The sequence below is a fragment of the Cuculus canorus genome, chromosome 2, assembly GCF_017976375.1.
Source record: "Cuculus canorus isolate bCucCan1 chromosome 2, bCucCan1.pri, whole genome shotgun sequence".
In the NCBI taxonomy this organism is placed as follows: Eukaryota; Metazoa; Chordata; class Aves; order Cuculiformes; family Cuculidae; genus Cuculus; species Cuculus canorus.
The window spans coordinates 132,575,325-132,593,041 of record NC_071402.1 but is presented as its reverse complement, the minus strand read 5'-3'; positions in this window follow the sequence as shown (position 1 = coordinate 132,593,041).

Here is a 17,717-nt window from a genome sequence, read left to right as displayed (position 1 = left end):
CATATGTCTCCCCTGTATGCACTCTGCTTTTATTCATAAAAATTGTAGTAAGATAATCTTGGGAATTTTTACATCTCTTGTTCAGCTGAGGAAGTTGGCCAATATGTTAAATACAAGAAGACAGAGAAGCAAATTGACTGACACAGAGAAGAACAGTATGATAGGACATATGTTCTTTCTGCATGAAATCAGGTAAAGGATGCAGTTTTTTTTTACCAAAAATGCAATTAAGATACTCAGCAGAGGAAACAGTGCTACAAGACTTCTAATTCTGGGTACATCAGAGGGGAATTTAGATGTGAACTTATGAAGAAAAGTGTAGGTAACACATGGAGAAGAAAAAGCACAAACGTAGTGAACGTACTTTTAAAGTTTCCAGGTAGTGATTTGCTGTAGATCCCACTTTAAAGGATTAAAATTATTGGTTTACTTGACAACATCCAATTTAGTCTAAAGGAAAAGAACTCATTGCTGTTTTTCCAGGAATGACTTTGAGGAATATTACTGTAATAGTTGACAGGAGAGGACAGAGTAGATATCGTACAATGTGCTAAAGATTTTTATAATAATTAGAACTGCAGAAATAAACTTTACTCAACTTCTTTAATTAAAGATTATTCTTTGATAGGCTATAGAAATGAGCTGTTGGCAGGTACTGTGAGACCTACTGCAAGTTAAACTTGCACTTCTGTTAAATATGAGGACTCCAAGTCTGCTATTTACCAGAATATCTTGAAAGACAGAATTCAGACTCTCAGCAGCCTTCAGTTTTATGACTCAGGTCTTGGAGAAGGTAGCCCCACTCAATAAAAAATAGCAAAATAATCCAGGCAGCACCCAAAACTAAGTGTTCTAAATAATTTTACAATGTTTACAGCTATCCTTCCTAGGGAAATCAAATTAGATGAGATTTGTTATATTTTAAAGGTGAAATCAGTGTTAGCCTTGCTTTGTACTTTGAAAGAAAGTCTTCAAGGGTGTCAGGCAATACTGCATTCACTGATTTTTTGACAAAAAGCTTCTATATATGAGAAAAAAAAGAAGGGAAAAAAAAACCTGGCTTTTTTACTCTCCCTTGCCAATGAATATCAAGCTGTTTTGATGTATTCTGTTTATTCTGGTTTTACCCTGAGAATTTGAAACTGAAATCCACCAGTATTATCTTCTTTTGTGAAATAATTTTTTTCATTCCCCCATCCGTCAAGTAAAGCACACAGGATTGGATTAATTTAGATTAAGGTAATCAACAAGGAAAAGGAATGACAAAGAGAAAACTTTAATGAGACAATGCTCTGAGTGCCTTTTCTGTAGAAGTGATAGCAATTTTTCCAATCAAAATAGCCTGAGAACTCTATCTGGAAGGGAAGCTCTGAAATTTAAAGGTGCAATAGATAAGCAAATGAGTATCTTTTTACAACATGAAACGCACATTTACACATATCATTCTATTCTTATTACTTTGAGTGAACTCTTATCCATTACCCACCTTCATATTTCCCGTTTCTCTTGAAAATATTCAACCATACATGTAGTAGGAGAACTACATAGATGTACAGAATATGTAAGGAGATTTAGAAAAAGGGATGGTAGCTTATCTTGCATCCCAGCAACGTCAACATTGACCCTTTCTTTTTCCTTAAATCTGTCTCTGCCCCAATCTATTTGTTGTTAAGAGTTTAACATATGACTTTCTTATTGTGAATCTGCTACTTTTAAGTACAAGGTCAATCTGAAGTATCTCATGTCTTCCTTTTGTCTTGGCATAACACACAAAATAATTGTTTCTGTATATTATTTGAGCCATATATGAATATCTAACTGATATGAAAGAAAGTGATAAAGTTAACATGAGAATCATATGCTAAACAGAAGAACATTCACTGTAGAGATTTATTTTCATTTTCTGTAGGTTCTTTCACCAGGATATAATTCTATTAAGCTCCTATACTATTATTGTTACTCTCAACTGCATAAAATCCATACTTACAGGAACTTGGCAAATACTATATCAAAAGACAAGTTCCTATGGCACAGGTATCTTAAAGTATGTGTACCAAATGATGACTTTACACAAAGGGCTTTCTGCAGCCTTCTAAAGGATATTGCTCTAAAACGCTCTTTTCAGTGTGGTGTTTCAGATGACTGAAATATTCATGTAAGTGATTATAAAGGGTCCCACAGCTGGGAGTGCCATGCTTTTCTGATCAGCATCTTGAATTTATTCATTCCTATTTTGTTAGAGACCAATGTCGCAGAGCAGATATTTTCCCAGCATAAGTTAATGCTTAAGAGAAATAAAATTGACAGCAGATATATAACAAATACATTGTTTTACCTGCTGCAAAATCCACATACTGCAATGATGAGAAAAATAGTCTGATACTAAAGCAAAAACCCTGAATAACTTAGACATAATTACTTCACTAACAATAAAACTCAGTTTGTCATATCAGGTGCTTTTGATTTCCTCTTGTTATTGATTATTATGAATTGCCAGCAACACAATTTGTTGCAACACAATATAGATAGTGTGCGAAAAATGCATAAATGTACTGTTGCCTGTTTTTTCCACAAGTCTCACTTTCTTTTAATAATTAAGCTGTTTGCAAAACTGTATTGAGGGTCATTGCAACTCAGTTTATCTTACCTGTGGTGTACTTTGTACTCGACTTCTAACTAAGAATTTACAAAGGTATATATTCTGAATGTATGCAAATCCTTTTGCAACCTTGTATCTCAAAGAATAAAGCAAACTAGGAAAAAAGCAATGCTGAGTGCACTGTCCAGAAAAACAAAACCTGCATTTAAGGAAGCAATGGAAATGATCTTGTGTAATGATCAAGTCCATTTAAGAATGAATACATCTACCTTATAATAAATATTTAAGAGAAAAATCCTAATCTAAGCATATGAACTTTCAGTGTGTCACATTCAAATCCAAAAATGAAGATGGGAATGGATGAGGAAAACGTGTTTGTCCTTTCTTTGAGAAATGTTTCTTTAGCTGTTGGTCTAGTTGTTCAGATATCATAGTATCACAGTATCATAGTATCATAGTATCATAGTATCATAGTATAGTTAGGGTTGGAAGGACCTTAAAGATCATTCAGTTCCAACACCTCTGCCATGGGCAGGGACATCCCACTCAGCTCAGGCTGCCCAAGGCCCCATCCAACCTGGCCTTGAACACCTCCAGGGATGGGGCATCCACAGCTTCCCTGGGCAACCTGTGCCAGTGTCTCACCACTCTCATGGTAAAGAAATCCTTCCTAATGTCTAGCCTAAATCTGCCCCTCTCCAGTTTATACCCATTCTCCCTCATCCTATCCCCACAAGCCTTTATGAATAGCCCCTCCCCAGCTTTCCTACAGGCCCCCTTCAGGTGCTCCAGCCCTCTGACCATCTTTGTAGACCTCCTCTGGACCCGTTCAACAGCTCCATTTCCTTCTTAAGGAGAGGATTCCAGAAGTGGACACAGTATTCCAGATGAGGTCTCACAAGAGAGGAATAGAGGGGCAGAATCACCTCCCTCAACCTGCTGGCCACACTTCTTCTGATGCAGCTCAGGACACAACTGGCCTTCTGGGCTGTGAGCACTCATTGCCAGCTCATGTCGAGCTTCTCATTGACCAGAACCCCCAAGTCCTTCTCTGCAGGGCAGCTCTCAAGCACATCGTCCCCCATCGTGTACTGAAAAGAGGGATTGCCCCAACCCAGGTGTAAGACCTTACACTTGGCCTTGTTGAACCTCATGAGGTTCTCACAGGCCCACTTCTCCAGACTGTACAGGTCCCTCTGGATGACATCCAATTCTTCCGGCGTGGCAACTACTCCACTCAGCTTGGTGTCATCTGCAAACTTGCTGAGGCTGCACTCAATCTCACTGCCAATATCATTGATAAAGATATTAAACAGCACCAGTCCCAGTACAGACCCCTGAGGGACACCACTCATCACGGATCTCCATCTGGACTTGGAGCCATTGACAACTACTCTCTGAATATGACCATCCAACCAGTTTCTTATCCACCTTACCGTCCACCCATCATATGCATATCTTTCCAATTTAGAGAGAAGGATGTTGTGGGGGGACTGTGTCAAAGGCTTTACAGAAGATCTAGATCTAGACAGATCACATCCGTCAGTTTACCCGTGTCCACTGTTGCGGTTACCCCATCATAGAAAGCCACCAAGTTGGTCAGACAGGACTTGCCCCTGGTGAAGCCATGCTGGCTGCCACTAATCACCTCCCTGCCCTCCATGTGCTTCGGCATAGCTTCTAGGAGGATCTGTTCCATGATCTTCGCAGGCACAGAGGTGAGGCTGACAGGTCGGTAGTTCTCAGGGTTGTCTTTTCTACCCTTTTTGAAAAATGGGCACAACATTCCCCTTCTTCCAGTCACCAGGGACTTCTGACTGCCAGGACTTTTCAAATGTCATGGAGAGTGTCTTGGCAACCACATCTGCCAATTCCCTCAGGACTCTGGGATGCATCTCATCAGGTCCCATAGACCTATGTATGTTCAGGTTCCTCAGGTGTTCACGAACCTGATCTTCCTCTACTGTGGGAGGGGATCTACCCCGCCTTGGTCACCATCTTGCTGTCGCATGAAGACTGAGGCAAAAAGGTGTTGAGCACTTCAGCTATTTCCTCATCTGTTGATACATGATCCCCATTTCCAGTCATCAGTGGGCGTACATTCTCTTTGATCTTCCTCTTTCAACTGATGTACCTGTAAAAGCCCTTCTTGTTGGTCTTTATTTCCCTTGCCAAGTTCAGCTCCAGCTGCGCCTTGGCCTTCCTGCCTTGTAGGCCATCTCATTATCAAAATCCCCAAAATTATTGTTGTGACATCACTCACGGAGCCATGTATTAATAGACTGGACCCGTCTGAGCTGTTCTATGTTGATAGATATTGCTATCCTTCATTTTCCAGCTCTGGAATTACAAAGAGTTTGTCAAAGAAAGATCAGCAGGAAAGCTTGCATAGCCAGTCTTACATTTTCTGTCATCCAGGAGTTAAGTTTCATTCATAATCAGGTAGAAATGAGAAGGAAAAAATAAACTTAGAAAGTCCTAGTAGGGCTGACAGGAAATAAGTTAGTAAATCTCAGAACTGGACTCAATACACTTGCAATGTAATCAGGAAGCAAACAACATGACATTTTTTAGGGATATTTTGAAAAATTTCCTCTTTTCTGGCTCTTGTTGACATCTTTTTTTGCAATCATGGCCTACAGTATTCACCACTGAACTGAGATCAATGTCTAACAAGTAAGCATATACAGTTTGAGACCTCTCTCGATAGTTGCAGTATATAAACCATTCATGATGCTGTGCTATACACTGCATAAACTGGCATTAACCATTAACAAGGATCATTTATTATTAAATATTTTCTTCTTAATTTTTTTTTTTTAAATAAAGGAATTCAGTTTTCACTGGGGGACAAACGTATCAAAACTAGAATTTCAAAAATTTTTAATTTACTGTAGCTTTAAAAACTTATGATGAAATATGTCTTATCTTTATTTTTTTAGAAAAAAAGCTTGTAGATATTTCACTTTCATTTTAGGGAAAATTATGAAAATTGAAATTGAAATGAAGCATGAACAGCTTCGTTTCCACTGCAAGCTACTAAAAATAGGTAGTTCATGATCAAAATTGTATGTTTACAATATATTATAATATAATAATATATTATATTATAATAATATATAATATTATAATAATAATATAATATTATAATCACCACATTAAAGTTATTGTGAAGCCCAAAATGGTCTGTGCTTCTTCCTACATATTGGATGAAAAAGCTTTTAGATTCAAGATTAGCATGACGTTACCCTAGGAGATTCTATGGCTTGTATCACATAGGTGTTTAGATTATGTTATTTGAATGACTCCTTGCAGAATATGACTGACAAAACTATCACACAATCTTTATTGTTTTAGATATGTAGTTTTGAAATTATCTTCAGAAAACTTCATCTTTTCATAAAATCAGCTTATAGCAGAAATATCTTCAATCTCTAAGAGTTGATAATACCTTACTGTCAAACAGTAAAATACTGTAGAGTAGCTTGTGAATATTTACACATCATTTCCCACAAAACACATAATCCAAAGCACAGAAGTACTATACTATGATTCAAGTTTACACTTTGTGAGGATTTTCTATATTTCTTCTCTGAATGCTGGATGTCACTTCTTCATTGCCTCTTTTAAAAAGACTCCTTTTATGGCTTTTTCTATTGCAAGTGTGGTCTTCAATCCTTAAATCTTATTACCACATTTATTGAAAGAAATCAAATCCAAACAAACAATTAGAAAGAGAAGGCATCAGATAGGTTACTGCTATATCTGTAGATTTCAGTTCCCCAAACAGTCGTCATTCAAACTTGTAAGATTTTCTTGGATCCAAATTCTACCAACTGGCCCCTTCAAATATAACAACACATTTGGGATAAATTAATTTTTATGAAAGCTTGTTTTCCTGCCTTATAAAAAGCATCTGAGAAACATAAAAGGCGTCTGAGAACATGTATACACATGATTACCCAAGAGAGCCAGGTACTTTTAGAGTATATATAATGATATATCTGTCTCTCTTGGGTAATTATGTGTATACCAAGATGTTCACTGGTAATTGGGAAATCTGACCCACCATCTACTTAAAGTGTTGGGGTTTTGATTGGTACATGAGGAAATTATCTGGAAAAAAATGATTGCCAAGGGTTACACAGAATTTTCTTTCATCATCATTCATTGCAGAAATTGCAGGATGGAGGAAAAACACAGAAACATAAGGAGATGAGATGAAAGGAGGATTGCAAGGAAGCTAGACTTCTAAACTGAGCTCTGTGATCTCTCCATCTTTCTCTCTAATGGGTGTCCTCCCTGACTAGTCCAATGTTATGTTAAGTAACAGGCATGTGGAATTTTCTGCAACAGGAATGAAGCAAAAGGCAAAGAAAGCACTCTACTATCCATTAAGATGAATCAGCTCATTAAATAACTATCAATTCAAATTTTCATCTACAACTTGAAGGAAAACAAACTTTTTTGATGGCTGTATGTGTGTAGATGTGTATGCATCTCTCTATAGCAATATATTCTAAAATATTTAAATACACAAATGTAATGTCTAGCCTTTATGAAATGCTTATGAAAAAGCTGTGAAGGCTAATGTCACAGATTTCATTTTCACCTCCTCAGGTGTCCATTTTCTGTGGATCTGACTAGGACAGATGTCTTCAGACAATGACTTCATTCATTGCTGTTGACAAACGCAACAGCAATTTTGATGGGGACACTTGAGTCATAAAAAAGATACCTTTAAAGACTCTAGATTTCTTCTGGGCTATTTTCACACACACAAAAAAAGATCAGTATTAATGTAGCATTAAGTATGTATATCTTTACCAGATAACAGAGATGCCTGAAGGTTTGCCCCTAATGTTCCACTTGTCTGCCTCCTTTACTGCGTCGGGTCACATCAAACAGGGGTGGATTTAGGCTAGTCACTTCGGACTCTAAGGGACCTGACTATTCCAGAACAAAGATGGGGCTGCATCACAGTGGTAAGACTTTTCTTCCCTCCTTGTGACATCAGGCACAAGTTTACACAGCTGCTTATCCTCAGTAGCATTAGATTGTATTCAAATACAGTTGAAGCAAATCTCCAGTCTTTGTGACTTCAAGTCCAGTTTTTAACTGTTTGCCAGAAAAATGTATAAGCTGTTTTCATAAAACACTGGGTTAAGTAGCAAAATTAAACTAGTTGAAACAAACAGCTTGGAAAAATATTACCAGCTACTTGTTAAGTATATACGCTATGCTGTCATATTCTGAAGTATAGCTTCATAATACCCTTACTTTCATTCATTGATTGAAAACTATGAAAGTGATTGTCATAGCTTCATTGATGGGACAGAGCTGTGTTTATGACACTTAGGCGCACCTGTGATAAGAATTTTAGCAGATACCTGGAAGGAATATGGATAAGCACAAAAAAAGACCTTTCTTTTTTAAGTCCATGTTTTATTTTCAGTGTGTGTGTTATTTGTGGTTTTGGTTTGGGATTTTCTTTAGCGGGGGTGGGATTTTCAGGGATATTTATTTAAGGCAAATGATGCACAGAAGTGGCTTCTTCCAAATCCCAGCAATCAGCTGTATTTAAAGGGAGGGTAGCCCACAGATCTGCAGCACTGCCTTCAGCGCTGTATCAATTCTTCCGCTGACAGAACTGAGTAGGGAGAGGTGAAAGAAGGCTGTGCAGCTGCAAACACTTTCCTGTGTTTAGCATCAATATTAAGAGCTTTCTACACTTATAGTGATTAGTAACATAATCCATCAGTGGAAAAATGAACTATTATTGACAGGACACAGCCTCATGCAGAACCATCAATACTGAGAGAGGAGACATTGCCTCCGATGGAAAACAGTTCCTAAGGTTTGCAGTAATTTCCCAGCTGCTGCAGCATGTCAGTGAGACTGACAGAAAGACAGCCTAGGTCAGAGATCCTTAAGGGTAAAAGCATCAGGCATAGTAACGTCTCGACAGCACAAACAGAGAACAAAGGTGCCACCATAAGGAAAAGCAAAGAGGGTCTGGATCTATGTAAATGAAAATTTGACACTGTAGCACTTAAGCAGAAAATGTTCAAAACAAGCTCCACTGGCTGCAGACGATGTGAGATTTTGGTCAATAGATATTTCTCTTCTGTAGATCAGCAACTCCAGTTTCCCTAAAAAGTCACTGTGCTGCTCTTGGACAGCAGCAGGGAGCATGTGACCATTTTTACTGATTGCAACACACTCCAACCAAGGATTTAAAGTTCCACAGGTTCCTCTGTCGCCAGTGGCCCAAAGTATTGGGAAATACTTTCAAAAGTATTTTTGACAGCATTTCCCATAATGCATATGAGTTTTTGTATTGCTCTAAATGTAACAGTTTCATTCCATTCCAGAACAAAAATAATTTCTGAAACATCAAAAACTCACACACACCCCAAATTAGAAATTTTATTTTCTTGCTGTGTCTATTCACAGTAGTGTTTGGGTTTTGTCCACTTCTAAGGTCTTTTTTTTTAATTAATTCAAAACATGCAACTGAAAAAATCCCCCATAAAATATTGAAATTGCGTCTTACTAGCTAAAAAGCTGTTTCCTTATCCTTATAGATTATTTTCCATGAATATTTATCACTTTCTCTAGAACCACTAAATTCCCCATACATCATTTTAATATCATGCTTTATCTCAGAGAAAATATAAGGTCTCGAGTTTTTCATTCAGGAGATAAATAGACTTGCTTTCATGACTGCAGTCCAATGCAGCACCCATTTCTTCTGTCCTGAATTTCCATTGGTACAATTAGCTCCCTGAAGTGTACATAAAGTGTGCAAAATTGAGTGAGTGCAATAACTGTAAATAAAATTTTTAATGACATCCACTAAGTTCCCCTTAGAGAAACTGTTACATTCGTTGATGTTCCTCATCAAAGGCATATAAAAAATGAGATTTTATGTTCCTCTTAGTCATTTGGATATCACTACCTGTTTCTACTTCTGTTTCTGCCTATGTGTTACTAATCTCCATAATCTAATGTGCTCACTAAAATTTAGTTTTAGGTTGTAGAAAGATCAGAGAACAATCTTTGCTAAAAATAAAATGATTCGTGTGGGCACAATTCATGAATCCATGTTTATGGACTTAATAAGCCATGTGGAACTGAGTTCTCGGTTTCTTGCTTGAAAAGAAAAATCTGTCAAAGTGATGACAAAATAAAGCAGATATTCTATTAACTTTTACCTCCTATTGCCTGTTCTGGAGTCAGAATTTTGTCTTGCTGCCTAACATATCTTTTATCTGATCAGCTAGTTGCTGAGTGCTTCAGGTGTATTGATATTTTGTTGCATGACCAAGCACTCAGTATTTCACTGAACTACGGGTTGGTATGTGCAAAACAGTGTCCAGTTCTGTACCTGCAATTGACTGTGGACTCCAAAGTTTGTATACATATATTTAATGCCCTCAAGTTCCACCAGGGGAGGTTCAGGCTGGACATTAGAAAAATGTTTTTCACAGAAAGGGTCATTGGTCACTGGCAGAGGCTGCCCAGGCAGATGGTGGAGTCACCACCCCTGGAGGTATTTAAAAGACAGATGGACGAGATACTCAGGGGCATGGTTTAGTGGTTGATAGGAATGGTTGGACTCTATGATCCAGGAGGTCTTTTCCAACCTAGTGATTCTGTGATTCTGTAATTACTGCTCTAAAGCAATTGGTGAGAAATATGGAAGTTGTCATTTTCATTCATAATTAATTACACTGACCCTTCTCACTTGTAATTCATCTTGTGCACAAAAATACAGATAAAATAGATTTTTTTTAAGTTTTATTTTTTAATTATTCTAACCTATACCTTCTGTGCATACACTTTATAATAGGAAGGGAAGATTTATTGTTTATCGTATTTACTTTCACTATATCATTAAAATATAACAAGAAAACAGAGTGCTCACAGTGTTTTGGAGTTTCTCAGGTGATTCAGGCTTTAAGGTGATGTTATATAAATGCTGTATGTTAAGCACTGAAATAGCAGCATGTAAATTTCAAGTGATAATGAGAATATGGATGCTTTTTATACCTCTTTTGCATCAAAGATACTTATTACAAAGAAGCTAATCTAGATGTGTTTCTGCTACACAATCTTGGATTGCCCCAGTATTTCCTGTTACTGAAGATCATTGTCTGCTTTCTTTTAAAATGATTCCATATGTATCTGATTCTGATATTAAAATATATTATGATGTTGAAATCTGTTCTGATGTTGAAACCTACCACTCCAGTTATTTCTACATATTTAGAAACCAACTGTACACAGGACTGTAATCAGAAATAACTTCAATAATTTTTAGGGGTTTGGGCATCTTTGTGTCACTTAGTTCTTAAAACAAACTGAAACAACCTCTTTATTTTACAAGTAACTCATTTCATGCAGTCCTGCGTGGAACATCAAGAAAGTTTGCTTAATACTAACAGTCATTAAACATTTAGCCTTGCTGGTTGTCTGCATTTTCTTGCAGAGTCAAGCATCTCCAGATGGTGAATCACCCTCAGTATCTCAGACATATCTTAAAATTAAACTAATTACTCTCTGAAATCCTGACCATAATGGTATTCATATGCCTGGCGCCCAAATAAATCAATGAGAGATGAGCACTTAGACACCTTTCAGTATCTAGGTCTAGAGACCCTTTGACTCCTAAGAAGTGGATAAGGTCTAAACATTTTATTTAGATGCTTTGAGAATATAATCACATATTGCGAAAATAAAGCATGCTGAAATACTTCAGTTACTAAATAGTAACTGAAATATCTAGAAATATAACATTTATATTAAAAAACACCCACATACTGCTGACTTAGAATTCCTATTTCCTTCATGTTCTGTGCAATCTTAAAAGGATTAGTAAGGCTGTTTACCTATATGTGGTTTTAGAGGTGTAATAACCCTCTAAAACCTTTACATAAAAAGCCATTTCTTAATTGTTCTTTTTGAAAGCACTGGGAGGGTGTATTTTTACACTGAAACAGATTTGGGTAATAGAATGTTTGCCACACTTTGCAGAGGAAAAATATAAATGCAAAGAATAAAACTCTTGAAAAAGTAGCTTACAGCAACTATTGGGAAAAATGCTTAAGTAGGTTTTAAGCAGTGGGAAGGTACGTGTAGGCATGCCTCATGTCTATTCATACTTACTCATTGTTTGAGTACTCTTGGGTGTAGAGCCCTTTCAATGGATGCACTGGAGTAAATGTCTCTGTGCAGAAAACATTTCCCCATGTTTTAGTCACCTTGGGCACCTGCCTAAATAAACCTTATCTAACAATATGCTTTGTAGGGGCAATTCAGAGTCTCTAAAGGAAAGATAAACTTAATGGGGTAAGTCCTCACCTAAAAAGAAAAAGGTTACTTTTTGGGATGTTATCTTATGTGGCTCATTTACCAGACCTCTACCATCCCTGATAAAACTAGATGTGAAGTAAGGAAAACATCTCCAAGGCAAACAGATCTAAAAGGACTCTCCTGTACACAAAGAATAATGGTACTCGCAGAATTAATGACATGACAAATGCAAAAACCAGTCTAATTTGGTTTTGACAATTTCATCTTATTTCTAACATAATTATGTGCCTTATATACAGCTTGTAGACACACTCACCACAAAGACTTGCAATATTTTGAGGGTTTTTTGGCCTAAGTTTGCTGGGTATGGTTAGTAAACACTTATACAAGAAAGCTGAATTAAGTAAATACTGATTGCAATGTTTTATATTTTCTTTTTTACGCTATGAAAACATTTATGTTAAGTTTTTAGCAACTTCTAGGACTCATATTCATGTCAATAGAAGTTCTGAATGCATAACAAAAAGGAAGAATAAGCTTCAAATTGGATATATGAATTGCCTGAAAATGTTGGTTTGATGTATTTTAAAGCTATTCTTGTGAGAGAGCTCACGTTGAATTTGGCCACAATCATTTATCTGAGGCATCTTTGAGCAGGAGAAAACTGATCTGGATATTAAAAGCACACATACTCCCATTAAGGATTAAGGGTGTTAAATATTAGTTGAAAACCACACTAAGCATTCACAAAATAATAGTAGACAGTAGAAGATGATTACTTCTGTGGCTGTTATTGCAAATACTGCCTTACCCATGTGTTCATAGTTATGGCACTATCAGTCTGTGTGTTTATATCATTCCACATCACTGTGATACATTAGAAATGCAGATACACACACTCTCCAAAATCTGCCATGTGGTATGCTATGGAAATGCATAAATGGGAAATTGTTTAAATCTCCTTTCAGAAGGCAATGCAAAAAACTTATTAAAAAAAGGAAAGCCTCGTCTTTCTCTGCAAGTTTGTGATTTGTAGTCCGTCTAACATTGGAAAAATTTGCAAACATGTCCCTCAACTCAATGATTTTACCTGTAACACCACCAGCTTTGCTTGTCATATTGCTACCAAAGCCTTTCTGAGATGGAGGAGCAGGGAACAAGAATTTAATTTCAGAATTTAAATGTAACAATTTAACAAGTACCTAAGTTTGTTACTCTTTGGGAACAACTGAACATAGACATAAAAAATAACCCATTATACATGATGAGCATGCCTGCCTTTGCCTGTGCCGTGGCAGCAGGACATTCTCTGGCAGATGAACCATGTTTGTAGCTGCCAGTCTGTTCAGACATGAGCTTTAGTCTGTGCTTCCCCCTCAGCTGAGCACCACTTTCTGTGTTTAAGTTTATTTTAAACTTTAATTCAGGCCTTTTAATTCAGGCCTGTCTGTTAACAACATGGGAGAGGACAGTTCTTTTATTTAAGCAAGCTTTTGTGCATGCACCGAGAGTCTACAGCACAGGAGGTGGGCAATGGTTTAAACACACACACAGAGCATATAAAGAGAGAAAACTTTAAGCATTACTAGCTCTGAGCTCTGGTAGACCAGAAGGGTGTTGTCAGGTCCTGGATTACAACTAATTGTAGGAAAGGAAGACTTAGGACACTCGTCCTTCTAGATGGCAGAAAATGTGGTTGCTACACAGTTGTCTGAAATATGAGAGACCCACACTGAGTCTCTATTTTTATTTAGGCTGATCACGAATAGAGTGTGAAGCAGTATCCCGTCTGAGTGTTTGATCATTTAGCTATTGACTATTATGTCACGTTTTTTTTCCTTATTGCACTCTTCCTGAATTTCCTGGTGAAATTCAGTTCACCTCTCCCTGATGAGCACAGCACTGAGTTATAGCCCTCAAAAAGATTTTCTAGGCGCACCACAACTCCTTCCATCTTGCCTGGATTAAGTTTCAGACAGATCCTTTTCATTTAGGTATTAAACCTGCTGAAGAGCCCACAGAGCTGGATGTCTGCAGATAGTGGAAAAATAAAGCTGGGTGTTATCTTTATAGAGCTGAAACTGGAGCCCATGTTAATTTTATAATCTTCCCAATTTTAATATATATAGGACTCTACAGGTAAGTAAGATCAAGGTAAAGGATTAACCGCCTGGTAGGTCCTTTGAGATTTGTTTGAGGAGAGACACCAGTATTTATTCAACTCTTTCCACTCTGGAAACATGTTTGAGTATCTTTTTATTAAATATGTATATTTGGGATCTTCTCTATACAGGCAGTATCAGATTTGGTTCACCTAGAGAGCTCTCTGTTGATGTGAAAAATTATATAATTGCCTGAAATATAAAGGAAAGAATCTATCACTGGTCCTTATGTCCAGTATTTCAAATATTCAAGACATACCAAAGCAGAGCAGTGCAGATTTTTGTCCATTGACAACAAAGGAGAGGAAAAATGTTCATAAATCAAAGAATTTCTATTTCAAAGATAAAATTTCATTACTAGGACAGCTTAATACTATTGCTCCCATCCATTCACAAGGTCAGGTTTATTTTGGGCTGCTTATCTATATTTATGTAAAATGTGAGCATTTCCCCCTATGGTGCTATAAAACACTCATTTTGCCTCTCCCATCAGGAACTTCAGCAGACACTAATTAACCCTCTGGAGAAAATGTTTATAAAAATAACGAGGAATTATTAGCAATGAAGCAGATTATTTTTTTCCTGCCCAAGAAAACGTCAGACTGAGTGGGCTAAAGTACTGTTGCTGAATTGCAAAGCCAATACATTGGTCAAAAATTTTAATGAGCTGAGGTACATTACTAGAAAGCTTTTTGGAAGAGGCATTATGTGCGTGTATATGTGTTCCCAGAAGGGAATTTCTCCCTTCTGTCCCACAATATCAGATCATTAGTGAACAGTATAAGGAATGTACACATTTGTTAAGAAATTTTGAACTTTGGCATTTATGAAGAATAATATGATTTCTAGAAGGGGCAAGTCTTTTGAATTTTTCTTCCTAGAAATATAGATAGACGTGGACCAATCTTATTCAGCATACTTCCGTAACATGGAGAATTAGATGGTTTAAGCTGTACAGACACACCACCATCCCCGCAATAGTTCTTACTCAATAGAGTTTTATGATGGTTTAAGTATTTTTTGAAAAATCTATGCCTTCACTTTTCTGTCAAATAAAAATACTTATATCTGTATTATTCTTCTTAATATCTGTTTTTTCTTTACCTGATAATTTCTTTGTATATAAACTGCTTATAACACTTCCGTGCAGGAGAATTTTTTTTCATATTAAGTTTTAAGACTGGGGATTTAAAAAAGTTTTTCAGTTCTATAACATGGCAAATATTTAGACTATAAAGGTTTTCATATTTGTTTTGTGCTACCATGAAGTCAAATGGATCAGCTTTTAAGTTTCCCCTTAATAGTTCTCAATTTCCTGATCTTTTCTTATAATGCTTCCTTTTTCCTGCTGTCTCCTTACAAGAAAAAAGAAACAATTGAATAACATAGCATCTCCAAGTAACAAAAATTTAAAAAAAAAAGACATGATTTGTGACAGGTATGTGAATTAAACACGTTTTAGCATTTCAATTCATCACAGATAGTAAGTATTGTTTTACCTGGAGTGATAAAATTTCATCTTGAGTTTGTTATTTAGCACTAAATAACAAGAAATCAATTAGCACAAGCCTTAGATCTTCTACAGTATTAAAAAAAATGAGCTACACTTAACTCTGTGTTTACTTTGGTTCACTTTAACAGATAATGACCATCTGCAAACTGGATTCCTGTGCTTTTGAACTCTGTAAGAATTTGGTTCCTAGAATACGATGGATAGTTTACTCTAAGCAGTCTGAATATTTCATCCCACTGCATAGAAAATGCGTATACAATGAGGGATATACAAATCATCTACTGAATGTTTAGATTATAAATATTAATTGCTTCTTCTTACAGCCCTTGCCTTCTGTTTCTTTTAAGATCAACTTGAAATTATTACAGAGCATTGTAAGAGCTAAACTTCCTGGCCAAATTAGTGGGTTTTTTTATGGAAGGCAATGGGGAAATGTTACTTGTATAGCATCCTAGTATCTTTTTATGTCTCCAAAGAGAAGAATTCACTGGTTATTTACTGCTGCATATTTGTAGCACATGCTAATGGTTTTCTGAAGACTGTGTAGAAAAGAGTTGACTGAAATGAAGAAAAATCTTTCTTTGAAGGATTTCCTGTAAACAAAATCAAGCTGAATATTATGAGCAAAATAAACTATGTATGCTATTTCTTTGAGATGAATATTTTTGATTGACCAGTTCTCTTGAATATTTTTTAAAAGTTACTTTATTTCTCATACAACCTAGCAAGATCACGTTTTGGGAAAGGATCTCTGTTACTTCTATTCTATACTGCAGCCAGTGGGAAGGTATCATGCAGAGAGTTAACTCCTTCACTCCCAAAATGCTAGGTCAATTTAGTTGAGCCACAATGGAATAAACAGTGTCCTGCTGCTGACTGATGAAAATCACTCATAACCTTCTTAGCACAAGAAACGTGACTGAGATTTAACTCTTGTAGCTGTAGATACCTAAAAGTTAGGTCCTATAGAGCCTACACTCTCAAGGCAGTCAAGAAGCACCCACAAAGACTGTTACTAATTCTAAAACAGTTTGGACAGCCTTAGTGACTGATTTGACACCTTTGTATCTTGGTGGTCATCCCAGTTGTCACACCTGTGCTTATAGGCTTAAATCCTTGACTGTGCTTAGTGCTTATAGGCTGCATGGGCACTTGATACAATTGTAAAATACATATATCACCTCAGTCCTATTGCCCCAGGAAAAGCAAACCAGACATAATCGACATCTGGGAACCATTCCATATCCTGCCTGGTTCCCAGTATGCATATTTGGGAGATGAGTATACAAAGGAGTTAATTCCACATCCAGCCTAAATTGTTAGGAATGAATCTAATTCCAGAAAAAAATATTTCTCCATGTGAAATAACAAAGAAGACAACAGAACTAAGACTTAGAAAGCAGAATTATGTATGTCCACATGTGATATGAAACTCAGATTCTAAGGATAGCATCGTGTCTCTGACTGGTTACTTCCAGTTTATTAGGAAACAGTAGACTTCAAAGAGTATAGAAGTCATGAGAATTACCTGTGATATCATTTGTATGTTAGAAACCATTTCATTTTGCTGCTATTTCTCTGCATTGAGCTGATAAATTGTATTGGACTAAATGATAATATTTGGAAGGATACCTAAATTAGAAATTAAAACAACATGGGATGATGAGGCTATGACTTACAGCTAAATGACTGCCTAATTTCCTTCAGTTGCCTGGGCTAAATGGATACCCAGTGGGTCTATGTACACTGAATTTTCTACATAAGGATTAAGGAAACCTTTGGAATACTCTGCCTCTTACCAAATCTTCAATAAATAGGCAATTACTGTTTTTTTAAGATAGATAAATTCTGCACTTACTGTCACTGAAAAACATTTCCAAAATGTTATTATGAATTTATTCACCTTTTCACCCAAATTTTCAAACTATTTTAAATGGCATTTGTCATGGTGCAGGTTTCCACTGTCAATTCTTATCAAAAATGCATACGGATAGAAATCAACACTAGTTGCTTGTTCATACATTTATGGTCTCAGCATGACATCTGGTGCATCACACTCAAGATCTGTCTTTTCAGAGCTAGAGGAGAGCTGTCAGTTTGGGAGCCTTTCTTGAAGATCCTTTAA